Source organism: Bombina bombina, chromosome 3 (assembly GCF_027579735.1).
Source record: "Bombina bombina isolate aBomBom1 chromosome 3, aBomBom1.pri, whole genome shotgun sequence".
Lineage (NCBI taxonomy): Eukaryota > Metazoa > Chordata > Amphibia > Anura > Bombinatoridae > Bombina > Bombina bombina.
In genome coordinates, this window is record NC_069501.1 from 1212791572 (window position 1) to 1212805729 (window position 14158).

Below are 14158 nucleotides of genomic sequence, written 5' to 3' on the forward strand. Positions count from 1 at the left end.
GCCTGATCCCTAGCAGTAATAGGCTAATTGTGTTTAACTCTCCCCCAATCAAAGATGGTTTTTGAATGGCGTTCCATTCACCTGATATTACCAGTACTGGACAATCTACCACAAAATCAAGGAAATAGACATAAAGATTGGGCTGACACTTTATTGAAAGACTTAAAGCAAGAAATGACAAGTGCTATTACTATCTCTATCTATACAACAAAATTAGGAAACATAGCGAGATTAAAATAATGATTGACATGTCCAGCAGCCAATGAACATGCAAGCCAGTCACTTATCAAGATCTAGGGGCGAGGACCTAGTCCATCATAAAAGAGCTTACTCTGCGGCCACGCGTACCCCACTGAGGAAGTGAATTTGAAAAGCAACTGCATTAGGGGACTGTTGCGTATTTTAACTTGCCCTCCGGCTGTTGATAATTATAACTTTAAAATACTGTTGAACTAGTTTAAAATGAAATGCAGATGCAATCTTTATTAATCGAGCTGATAGCTAACGTCAAGCAATCTTTTTGAAATATTTAAAAACACAGTACTTGTGGTTATCTAAAAAGTAGCTTATGATTTTACCACTAACAAGATATTACGAGTGTCACTCTAGTTACAACATAATTTACTCATTTTAAAATTGAAACAGTATTACACCAGAGGTGTGTTTTTAATTTAGTGTGTGAGCAGCAAGTAGCTCTCTTCAAATGTTGCTGTTTTTATTTATTAATCAAATAAAAGTAATATTTTACAATCATTGTTTCAATATATACAGATAGTGTAAAAAAGCAATCTTTGTTTAAGAGCTTATCCACCTCTTTGTGGTATTTGTTCTTTCTTGTTACATTTAATTATTGCTTAAACGCACAACTGTTTATATTAACCAATATATATATATACTTTTGACAAGGTTAGTAAGTAGAAATTCTATCATAAAAATCAAATTTCTTCCTTATACAGCTACATATATATTATTATTGCTGACTAATGAGTTACCTTTTCGGGGCCATTTTTTTTTTTTTAATCCAAGGCCCTCTGTTGAGTAGGTCCTCTACTGCTTTGTAGATTCCCTCAGGAATCAACATCATTTACATGTCTATGAACTGTGCAATGTATTGTTTGATGAAATGTAAATCAGAGCACTGAACATGTGACTTATATGGTAGTACAACTTTTATAATTTTACCAAATACTTTTTTTCTTGAGCTGATCTTTTGATACATTACATCTTATCATTAAAAATGTTTGTAACTTTTTTGACAAAAGCTAATAAAAATAAAAGAAAAAATGGCACAAAAAAGGGCAATGTATAACTTTTTAAAAGACTCCTCATTTTACCTCACAAAGCAATATGAGTGACAATGATATAGATGCCACGGTGGTGTAAATTGTATCACCTGGCAGTAACAGCAAATTACTATAGTCTTTAATAATATTTGTTGATTTTTTCATCAGGTAAAGTATTTTTCCCCTGTAGTTGTATAGACTAAAGCATTTTGTTTGAAAAATGATTGTACTGTTCTATAAAATCCATACCCTTAAGGCTGTTACATTAATATTAAATACTCAAGTTTACCAGAGCTATTGCCAAATTGGAAACTGTTAAGTTAAAGGTCATTATAGTGATAAAATGGCATGGTTTAATTTGTTACGGCACTTTATTTTAACAATGGTGACCATACAATGCTATGTGTTAGCCCCCAAAAAGGGGTTAAACACATATTTAAAATACCACTTGGGAGCCAAAATGGAAATGTTGGTCTCGAACAAAAACTGCAGCTGACCCAATCAGCAGCATTAGAGACACAAATTATAGCATTTAAGTTTCCACAATACTGCCATTTAATAAAATAGGTGCAGAAATCAAGTTCAAAACTGCAATAGCATTGCTTACTGATTTTTGGGTTAGTTGGTTTTTCACATGGAAAAAAAACATTCTTGAAACACAGCAATTTCAGATTCAAGGCTAACAAAGCATATCAAATTCTTTTAATTGAAATTTAATTTAGTATTGCTTATCAGGTTTTATAATTGCCCTAAATGTCCTTGGAATACTATTGTCTCAATTACAATCTATCAGTGATTTTCTGCTGAAAATGATTTTTGCTTTATGCCCAATTTGGTAGTCTAGTCTCTCGAGTGATCACAATGCTATATCGTATAATTTGCTAGAACAAAATCATTTGATATTAAAATTGTATTTTAAAGGAGATTGCTTAAAGGGACAGTCTAGGCCAAAATAAACTTTCATGATTCAGATAGAGCATGTAATTTTAAACAATTTTCCAATTTACTTTTATCACCAATTTTTCTTTGTTCTCTTGGTATTCTTAGTTAAAAGCTCATATGCTAATTTCTTAGACCTTGAAGCCCACCTCTTTCAGATTGCATTTTAACAGTTTTTCACAACTAGAGGGTGTTAGTTCACGTATTTCATATATGTATTTCATATAGATAACACTGTGCTCGTGCACGAGAAGTTATCTGGGAGCAGGCACTGATTGGCTAGACTGCAAGTCTGTCAAAAGAACTGAAAAAAGGGGCAGTTTGCAGAGGCTTAGATACAAGATAATCACAGAGGTTAAAAGTATATTATTATAACTGTGTTGGTTATGCAAAACTGGGAAATGGGTAATAAAGGGATTGTCTATCTTTTAAAACAATAAAAATTCTGGTGTAGACTGTCCCTTTAAAGGGATATAAAACCCAATTTTTTTCTTTCATGATTCAGATAGAGCATGCAAGTTTTAAGCAACTTTCCAATTTATTCCTATTATTAATTTTTCTTTGTTCTTTTGGTATCTTTATTTTACAGATTTTTTTAAGGGTCAAACAAAATAAACATAAATAAAAATTAAAGCAACAAATAACAAGTCATAATTCATGGGTATGAATGTGTATTGTTCTTTTAAGGGACTGTAAGGCCTATAAAGCATGACATTTTAAGCAACTTTCCAATTTATTTTCAATTTTAAAATAAAAAGCATAAAGGGTGCCTCATAGTGCAGACTGTATGGCAGATGTATAAAAGCAGTGTAACAATCTTAAATGGGTAACTCAAATTTTTAGGGCTCATTTCTAATGAGCCGTAATTAGGTTTGTGCTAGGTCGCAACCCGATAAATATCTAGTCGGAAGCAATTTTGTTTATCCACTGCTTTTGATGGCGTGCTATACCTCAATATTACAGCCGGGCTCCGAAGAAAGTATTAGAAGCCGTTAAGCAATAACTTAACCCCTTAATGACCACAGCACTTTTCCATTTTCTGTCCGTTTGGGACCAAGGCTATTTTTACATTTTTGCGGTGTTTGTGTTTAGCTGTAATTTTCCTCTTGCTCATTTACTGTCCATTTAATTTCTCGCCATTAAATGGACTTTCTAACGATACTATTATTTTCATCATATCTTACAATTTACTATAAAAACATTATAAAATATGAGAAAAAAATGGAAAAAAAAACACTTTCTAACTTTGACCCCCAAAATCTGTTACACATCTACAACCACCAAAAAACACCATGCTAAATAGTTCTAAATTTTGTCCTGAGTTTAGAAATATCCAATGTTTACATGTTCTTTGCTTTTTTTGCAAATTATAGGGCCATAAATACAAGTAGCACTTTGCTATTTCCAAACCATTTTATTCAAGATTAGCGCTAGTTACATTGGGACACTGATATCTTTCAGGAATCCCTGAATATCCCTTGACATGTATATATATTTTTTTAGAAGACATCCTAAAGTATTGATCTAAGCCAATTTTGGTATATTTCATGCCACCATTTCACCGCCAAATGCGATCAAATACAAAAAATCGTTCACTTTTTCACAAACTTTCGGTTTCTCACTGAAATTATTTACAAACAGCTTGTGCAATTATGGCATAAATGGTTGTAAATTTTTCTCTGGGATCCCCTTTGTTCAGAAATAGCAGACATATATGGCATTGCTTTTTGGTAATTAGAAGGCCGCTAAATGCCGCTGCGCACCACACGTGTATTATGCCCAGCAGTGCAGGGGTTAATTAGGGAGCTTGTAGGGAGCTTGTAGGGTTAATTTTAGCTTTAGTATAGTGTAGCAGACAACCCAAAGTATTGATCTAGGCCCATTTTGGTATATTTCATGCCACCATTTTACTGCCAAATGCGATCAAATAAAAAAAAAAAGTAGAATTTTTCACAATTTTAAGTTTCTCACTGAAATGATTTACAAACAGCTTGTGCAATTATGGCACAAATGGTTGTAAATGCTTCTCTGGGATCCCCTTTGTTCAGAAATAGCAGACATATATGACTTTGGTGTTGCTTTCTGGTAATTAGAAGGCTGCTAAATGCTGCTGTGCATCACACGTGTATTATGGCTAGCAGTGAAGGGGTTAATTAGGTAGTTTGTAGGGAGCTTGCAGGGTTAATTTTAGCTTTAGTGTAGAGCTCAGCCTCCCACCTGACACATCAGACCCCTGATCCCTCCCAAACAGCTCCCTTCCCTCCCCCAATCCACAATGGTCCCCGCCATCTTAAGTACTGGCAGAAAGTCTGCCAGTACTAAAATAAAAGTTTTTTTTATTTTAATTTTTATTTTTTTAAAGCATATTTACATATGCTGTGGTGTAGCATCCCACCTTAGCCCCCAACATCCCTGATCCCCCCCCAAAACAGCTCTCTAATCCTCCCCATCTGCCTTATTGGGGGCCATCTTGGGTACTGGCAGCTGTCTGCCAGTACCCATTTTGCAAAATAAAAAGTTTTTTTTTGTTTTTATTTTTATTTTCTGTAGTGAAGCTTCCCCCTTCCCCACAGACCAACCCCCACCACCTGCCTGATCTTTTTTTTGTCCAACATTTTTTCCCCTTTTCTGTCCATTTTACTGTTACTTTTTCTGTAGTGCAGCGGTTCCCACCCGCTCCCTCCCGTGCACACGTCCGCCCCACCCTCCCGTGCTCGCGGGCCCGTGCGCGCCCCCGGGCATACCCGCCCCCGATCCCGCCCCCCTCAGCATCATCCAGGGCCATTGATGGCCGCCACCCGCCTCCCACACCGGCTCCCACCCACCAACGAACCTAGCCGTTAATGTCCGGTGCAGAGAGGGCCACAGAGTGGCTCTCTCTGCATCGGATGGCTAAAAATGGTTATTGCAGGATGCCTCGATATCGAGGCATCACTGCAATAACCAGAAAGCAGCTGGAAGCGCGCAGGATCGCTTCCAGCTGCTTTCCACACCGAGGACGTGCAGGGTACGTCCTCAGGCGTTAACTGCCTTTTTTTGAGGACGTACCCTGCACGTCCTCGGTCGTTAAGGGGTTAAACCAGATTTCCATTAAAAATGTGCAAACCGTTAATACACTGTCAGAGGCTGTTGATACACTGAAAAAGAATTACTGGAGACTTCCGGTGGGCGGAGCAAGCGGCTGGCAGCAGGAGTAAACAGCTCCGTGAATCTGCTTTAAACATATGGTCTTAGTTGCTGCCAGCCGACTTTTCCCACAACGCTGTCTTGCTGGGTAGCCCTCTAGGGTACCCCATCTGGCCAGAGAACATTTGTGAAGGGCTGGAAATCGCCCTTGCCTTGGAAGGCTTAGAAAACTGCGCCACGCGGCACGAACAGCAGCGCTGATCGGCGCCATCTTGGAGGAACCCTCCCCACCACCTCCGTGATAATTTTAGCCCAGTCGGGCCCCCACAAGCAGACCGGTCCTGAGTGTGACTACCGGGAGGTTCGGGTGAGAGGCTGAGGCATTGCAGGTCATCAGACAGGCGGTTAAAACTGCTGCACCTTAGGCTGTGACATAACAGTGCCCAGGTAACGGGTACCCTGGGGGACATTCTCTCTGTGCTTATGAGAGGTTGCTGCGAACTCTGGACAGATATAGAAGGGTTGTAGTTACACACAAAAAACACCTCTCATATCAGCCTGTTTTAGCTTATTAACATCATAACAAGGCATAACCTTACTACCACTTTAGGAGCTAAACTTTTTGCTGCTATACTCTCCCCAAGGCGATATCAACCTTCCATATTTTCCTGTGCCCCTGTGGTTGCTAAGGGGTGAATTGTATGAGTACATATATTGCTTGGGATCTGATCTGTTTACCTCTGGACAAAGAAAGATCACATCGCATAGGCCCCAACAGATATCTGGATAATCCCAGGGAGAAGCCACGACAAGTAATTTTTAAATGCTTAAACTTCCAGGACAAGCTGGCGATCCTACGAGCCTACAGGCCAAAGAAGTCATCTTTGAAGACCACCGCCTCTTACTATTTCAGGACTTCTCAGTTGAGGTTACTAAGAGGCGTAAGGACTTTGCTTCCATCTGCTCCACTCTTCATGAACAGGGGCATAGATTTGCACTTATGTTCCCAGCTACTCTGAAGATCCAAAGCCTCTCTGGCACCAAAACCTTCCATACGCCCGAGGCAGCGCAGGCATACCTGGCATCAGAGCGGAAGCAGGACAATGGATGATGAGACTCTATTAAGTATTAACGTTCACAGTTTCTTTTCTTGCACATCATGTTTCTCACAATGTGTACCTTGCTCTTGCGGAGCCTGTGGTTCTGGTTCTATTTTCCAGTTCTAACTGTGGCCGGATGCACGGCTCCGCAAATGACAACATGTTCTCTCTGTTGTCACACTGTTTGTACAAGTTTACATTTTAATATGCATAGTATTAATAAGGTTGGGAGATATTATTCAATGTACTTAAATCTTGGTTCTAATATGTGTGTTATTAAGAAAGTTCTCAGTTATTGCTGGTTTCCCCTTTGTCCCCCAATATACCTAGCCTCTGATTTGCCCCTCATAAAAACCTGTGGAGACCCTCTGTCCGCCACTTGCCCTTTGATATATACGGCTGCTGGTGTCGCTGCAGTGTTTTGGCCCCAGGGTATTGACACCTAGTATAAATAATTTCATTACTCACTTCCACCCTCACCTGGCTGCGTTGGCTCCACTTCCTTGCCCCTAACATGTGCGGGAACCCCTTGTACAATTTCTCATCTTAAAGTTATATTGAACATCCTAGGTTTTTGTCTAACTTTATCGCACCTTACCCTCCCTCCCCTAAGCAGACTTCTAGATCTAGGCTGTTATGCTCCCTACTGTTGCAATGTAATTTTGCGATTCTTTCAGTTCCATTAAAGACAGATTGCCTTGCTGACAGTATTCATTGGTACAAATGTAGCTATGGTCGCTGACTTCTTTCTTCTATGTATCACTAATGCTGCTGTATGTTCTTACTTCCTTTGTAGTGACTGCTGGATTGCATCCTGGACGCCTCTGTTCCCCCCCCCCTTCGTCACGCCACCCATTCTTGAGGATTCATCTACGTTCTCACATAACTGTAAGTCAATTGTTGCTATCTACACCTCAGACATCACATGAGACACCTAGTTGGGTAACATTCACCGGAACGCACACTTTCTATCTTTGCACTCTGTAGACATGACTCTTCCCTTTAAAATAATAGCGTGGAATGTGGGGGGGGGCATCATGCCCCCGAGAAAGAGAAGCAGGATTCTCCATCACCTAAACTCGCTGAGGGCTGACATTGCTATGCTCCAGGAGACAAAATTGACGGTTGAGGAACATGAGAAGTTAAAAATCTGATGGGTGGGACAGGTTCTAAGCTCCCCTACAAAGGGTAGGAAGAGAGGAGTTGCCATCCTAGTGCGAAAGGGTTTAGCGGCCTCCTTGTCAGGAGTGGACATAGATAAAAAGGGAAGGTATATAGTCGCATCGCTCCAGATCAACACCTCTACATACACTCTCTGTAATGTTTATGGCACCTAATGCCCATGACCCACACTTTTGGACGACTTTATTGGCAATACTGGCCACACATAGTGCCCCTTTAATCATGGGAGGTGATTTCAACTTGGCTCAGGCTCTCCCCCTGGATAGGTTTAAATACCCCTCAATCACTAGAACTTTTAAAAAAACATGTGATTCAATACAAACGTGAAATATCCCTGATTGGCTCCTTCAAGGAGACACTGAACCTGCTGGATGTATGGAGAGCAAGAAACCCAGATGGGAGAGATTTCACTTGCCTCTCAAAAACACATCATACCATGTCTCGTATTGAGTATTTTCTAACTTCCCCAAGCATAACGCCTCTCCACGAATATTGGTCAGGTCACTATATCAGATCATGCCCCAATTACCTTGATACTGCAGCCCCAACTCCCCAAACCTCTAAACAGAAGTTGGAGATTTCCTCTCCACCTATATAACAATATTGAGTTCCGTCAACACTTGAAAGCATCCTGGACACACTATGCATCAGACAATGCCTCCCATTTGGGGGATCCAGATTTGTTCTGGCACGCCTCAAAAGCAGTAATGAGAGGCCATATAACCTCTTTTACAGCACATCATAACAAGCAACTTACAAGGGTGGACGGGGCTCTTCTTTCCCAACTTACTGCAGCTTACAATAACTATCTAACTACCCCCACGCCAGCATCTAGGAAATCCTACTATGATCTTAAACAGACAAGGGACACTTTCTTAGCTCAACAAGATAACAAAGTTAATATCCACCGGGGGGGGGGGCGGAGCTAGCAGCCGAAGAAGCAGGTCGTGTTTATTTTGAGCTCCCAAAAAACTTTCCCAAATTAGCTATGAAAATGTAAAGTTTACATCCATTTTATTATTTGCTCCTGCTAATCCGATCCTCCAGCAAGGAGGTGTAGACTCTGGAAACGAAAAATAGGAGAAATGATAGACTATTATGCGGATAGTGGATATGTTTACTGGATAGTGAAACTGGGCTAGCCTCCATTTTGACGTATGAGAGAAAAATACAACTCTGGAAGCCATGATATCTTTAGCTGCGAAGGATCTGACTGATGCTGTGCTGAGCCCACTACTCCATCTATTTGATACCCTACAATGTAGTCTCATTGAGGAGCTGCAGGAGACTTTTACTTTGCCCTGTGGTAAGATGGGGGAGAATGAGACTACGGAGGACTGCAGCCATGATTCAGCTGACAAAGTGCAGTACGCGAGAGCAGGTGGCTATGCATTAACAGAAGATGCTGCCGGGATGTTGCAGGGATCGAGAGCTGACAGGTCAGCCTGGGGATTACCCTTGTGGGGGGACCCTACCTTTGAGACTAAGGGCAAATTTGATCTGGAGTGCCTAGATTTATACCACACTGGGGCTGCTCTTATTCAAAACAAGAAGAGGCAACGATTACGGGGAGTAACCCTGACCGGCTGTATCTGGGAATCATTTACTGACATGGCAGACACCCCTGTATTCGCTTATACTATTTCTCCACAACTTCCCGATAAGAAAGAAATCGGTCACAAAGAGTCTGCAGCTCTCCTAGGCTATTATATACAGCTCTTGTCATGCTTAGTGGTGCGCTGGCCTCAGAGGTATTTTTCAATTTTAATTTCTCCGGTTTTCAACACACCAGGACTTAATTGCTTCCACTAGCTGAGGTTATACGGCTAGATCCAGCTCGTTTAGTTTCTGTTCCCAATTGTTTTCAAATAACTATGCCTTTTCCCTGAGCCCTTCACTATACGATAAACGCTGAGCAGAGAGCGTTCTCTAGATATGTATAGTGCCATATCAGGAAGATAATACTGGCTATCGCACAACAACTTTCATGTTATGTTGTAGTCCTTGCGATAGCTTTAGTTAGAGACCCACAAACGGTTTGTAGTTACTGGACTGAGGCAAGCGTATACATGGTGAGACAAGACGCCTGGACAGCCTCCATAGTGAAACACTACTTTACAGGGCTTACACAGCTACTGCCAGTTGTTCTGGAGAGACAGTGTAGACTTGGTACTGGATGAAGACTTGTTTATACCGCTACAACTCTGGAAGTCTCCTAGTGTGACTGATTCATGTATTAGGTTATATGATAGCATGCTAGCTTGATCCACCTGCCTAAATAATGACGCAGTAACTTTTCTTATAATATTTATTTCTGTGAATGTTTTTAACTAATATGAAGATATTTTCAGTAAGATCTGAATCCAGAGACACTGCATAATATGCTGGACAGTATCATCTAGTTCTATTGCTTCCAGTTTTGGGACTCACTTTTCCCTTTTTATAGCAACATAAATATGTGTGTTCTGTCAAGTTATCTAGAGTTAATTTGTTTAAGATATCAATGCAACTGTTGGAGGTTTCTGTACTCTATACCTATTCACTCTAGTTTTTATGCAAGGTATTTCTGATAAGTTTTGAGTCCAGAGACACTGTACAATACGCTGGTCACCTTCATTTAATATCATGGTTTTCTGTTCTGAGCCTCGCTTTTCCCTCTAAACAGCTATATAACTATGTATGGCTCAGCCAAGTTATTTAGAGTCTAGTTCTTTAAGATATTTATGTGAATGTAGGAGATTTTTGAAACTTATACCTTATTCCCGTTTATATGCATCCTAACTGCATGCTATAGTTTTGATTCAGGGGAAGCTCCTGCTGATTGAATAATTCTATGTAGAGCAATGGAGATGATTTATACAACATACCATATAAAACAGGTATTGGATTCCTATAATCTATCATTAGCGTTAATCCAGGGGTAGATAGTTTGTAAAATAGTTAAAGCCTGTTTAGAGAGACTTTGCTCAGTTTGAGCCATGCATGATATATGTTTTTTGGCTATCCCAAAAGGTTTAATACTGAATGCCATCCATCAAGGTTGAGTATAGCACATTAGAGATTTTAAATAAATTTTATGAAGCCTTAGCATAGCTCCTTTTATTTTATGCATTATTCCAGTACATACCACTAGTGGTTTTTGGTAACATATACAGGCTTTAGTTATATTATTTAATAAACCCATTATAAGCCTGAACTGGATTTTTTAATTGGCATAAAATATTTCTGTGACTCAAGCCATCAAGTATGGGGATAAATTATAGAACTAGGATTATGCTCTGCCAGCGGCCGAGACAGAGCAGAAATTTTTTTTTAGCTATTGCCCCATACAGAATAAGCGGCGCAAAGGAAATTACATATAGAAGATTTCCACCTCCTATTGGGTTTCTGATGGTCTCTGGAACCGATCATTCTATACTATAAGTATTATAATACTTCTGTGTGTTAGAGTTTATAATTAGCTAGCATATCTTGTTTTCCTACTGTTTTTATATATATATATATATATATATATATATATATATATATATATATTGTATTGTGGTCTCCTTCCATGCCTATGGTACTGTTTTTCTATAGTCTCTATTTGGAGTATACTTGCATGACATGCCAGCTATAGCTCCGTCCTCCCCCCCCCCCAGCTGGGTGTTTATTTTATAAGCATCGGAACACAGATTCCTTTAATCCTTAAATTCTTATAGTCCATTTTTATGTGCATACCTATAGTAACTAGTGATAAATTTTCTTTTATCATATATTGAGAATTATAGATGTGAGGACCCAAAAGAGGTCCTATATATCAAAAACTAAAAAATCCGAGGCTAATCTATAGGTTTGTCTCTTATAGTCCATTTCTATGTGCACAACTATAGTGACTAATGTTAAATTTTCTTTTATCATATATTGAAAATTATAGATGTGAGGACCCAAAAGAGGTCCTATATATAAAAAACTAAAAACTCTGAGGCTAATTTCTAGGTCCGTCAACCACTTAGATAACACTACATTACTAGATACTACCTTTGGCCATTAGATCATTAATATTTATGGTTCGGGAAATGTAAGTTATTATTTGTGCCTTAAATTTTTGTTGTAATACTCAGTGTATGCATAGCAATGTATATTTTTGCAAATTGCCCCCACGGGTTGGGGGTCTATGTTTGTGGTTCAATATTGTTTTCTTCTATACCTCAATAAAAATGATAAAAAAAAAAAAAAGTTAATATCCACCGGCAAGTTCGCTATTAACGACATGGTAACAAGGCCGGTAAATTACTGGCCAAGATAGTTCACTCTTATAAACCCAAGTCCCAAATTTTAGCTATTAATTCTAAGGGTACTCTAACTGCTAACGCTAAGGAAATCATGACTGAATTCGCAGACTATTACTCTTCCTTGTACTCTAAACAGCCCATCCACACGGAAGCAAAGCGTGCCTTCTGGGACGCAGTACAACTTCCCACCCTTACAGAGGAGCAGTCCTCCTTGTTGAATTCTCCCATAAGTTCCCAGGAGGTTCTCAGGGCCATACGGCAGAGTAAATTGGGCAAAGCAGCAGGCCCGGATGGGCTACCTGTGGAATATTTTAAGTTATTGGAGGAGGAATTAGCACCAGTCCTCTCATCCCTGTATTCTGCCTACCTGGTGGGCACTGAACAATTGAATGACAGATTCTCTGAGGCCAACATATGTCTCCTATTGAAACCTGATAGGGATCCCACCCCAACTTCTTCTTATCACCCGATCTCCCTGTTAAATGGGGATTATAAACTTTTAACGAAAATCTTGGCAGATAGGTTGGCGAAGGTCCTACCACATATTGTTCACACAGATCAAACGGGCTTTGTGAAGGGCAGGTCATCGGTGATAAATATTAGAAAGACACTTGGCGTCGTGTCCCATTATCGGTGCAACACACATTCCCCCTCCCAGCTACCTGACGCATGCATTTTGGCACTGGATGCCGAAAAGGCATTTGACCGGATTGAGTGGGATCACTTACACATGTCATTGTCGCGCTTTGGTATACAGGGTGCATTTTCTGGCTTCTTACAAAGATTATACTCAGACCCTAAGGCTTCCCTCATAATCAATGGGGGGCTCTCCCCTTCTTTCACGTTACAACGGGGTACGAGACAGGGATGTCCCCTCTCCCCTCTCCTCTTTGATTTGGCTATCGAGCCCCTGGCATCTTACATCAGGCAACACGGTGCCGGTTTAGACATATGTGGTCAAACGCAACATTTATCACTTTATGCCGATGACTTACTGCTTTTTGTAGGCGATCCTTGTGTTAACTTATGGCCTCTTTTAGACGTTATCAATGATTTTGGCAGGTTCTCAGGGTACAAGATCAACATTGATAAATCGGAGGCCACTTGGTTGCAAAACTCCCGCAACATGACTCTAGCAGACTTTGGTCTTAAAACCACTCAAGGCAGTTTTAAATATCTAGGCATATCGATACATGTTAACCCTCATATGATGTACTTCCTTAATCTTGGAGGGGTTATTGGTGACATTAAGCAGATGTTGTTGGGTTGGATGAAACTTACCCTTTCTCTTTCGGGTAGGGTGCACCTTTTTAAAATGGTTGCCCTGCCTAAACTTCTTTATCCGTTGCAGATGTTGCCCTTTCTTCTTACCCAGAGGGATGCGGCATCCTTACAAACTGCCATTGGAGACTTTGTTTGGCAGGGCAAAAAACATAGAATAGGCAGGACTCCCTTGTCCATGGCGGTGGGAGGGGGTGGGCTTCGTCTTCCTAATATAGTGTGGTATAACTGGGCGGCCCTCTCCAGATTCGTTCTGGATTGGCTGGTGGGGAAGGACTGCTATACCGTCCCTGACCTAGAGTCTAACATCATTAAACCACTACATTTAGCTTTTCTGCCCCACGCGGATCTGAATTCACTATCCCGCTTATTCAAAACCATATACTGTTTAGGGATCCCCTGAGAGCCTGGGCCAAGATTTGTAGACTCTGGGGTGTACAGCGATCGGCTAGTAAATATCTCCCAATCCAGGGCAACCTGGACTTCCTCCCTGGGTACACTACGCAGGCATTTCAGACATGGCAAAGACTACGACTTACAAGACTCCATCAACTTCTTCGCCCCCTGACTTTAGAGGTATTGCCTTTCCAAGACCTACAATCACGTTATAACCTCCCACACACACACAGGTTTGCATACTTCCAATGCCGACATTACATATCTACCCTAATCTCAGGGGGGCTGCTATCCACGGGGTCTTCTAATTTGGATAAGCTCTGCGCTTTGGTGAAGCTGGGTTCTTTTAAGCTCTCATATACATACAACTTGCTGCTCCGCCATTTTGAGGACTCCATGCTTCATGGAATGGTATCAAAATGGTCCCATTTGGGGGAATTAGAGGTGGACTCATCATTGATCGCTATGAGCTTCGAGAGGGCACACCAAAGTACTATCTCTGCGAAATTGAGGGAATCACATCTGAAATTTGTACATCAAGCTTATATCACTCCTGGGACAAATCAGTATTGTACTG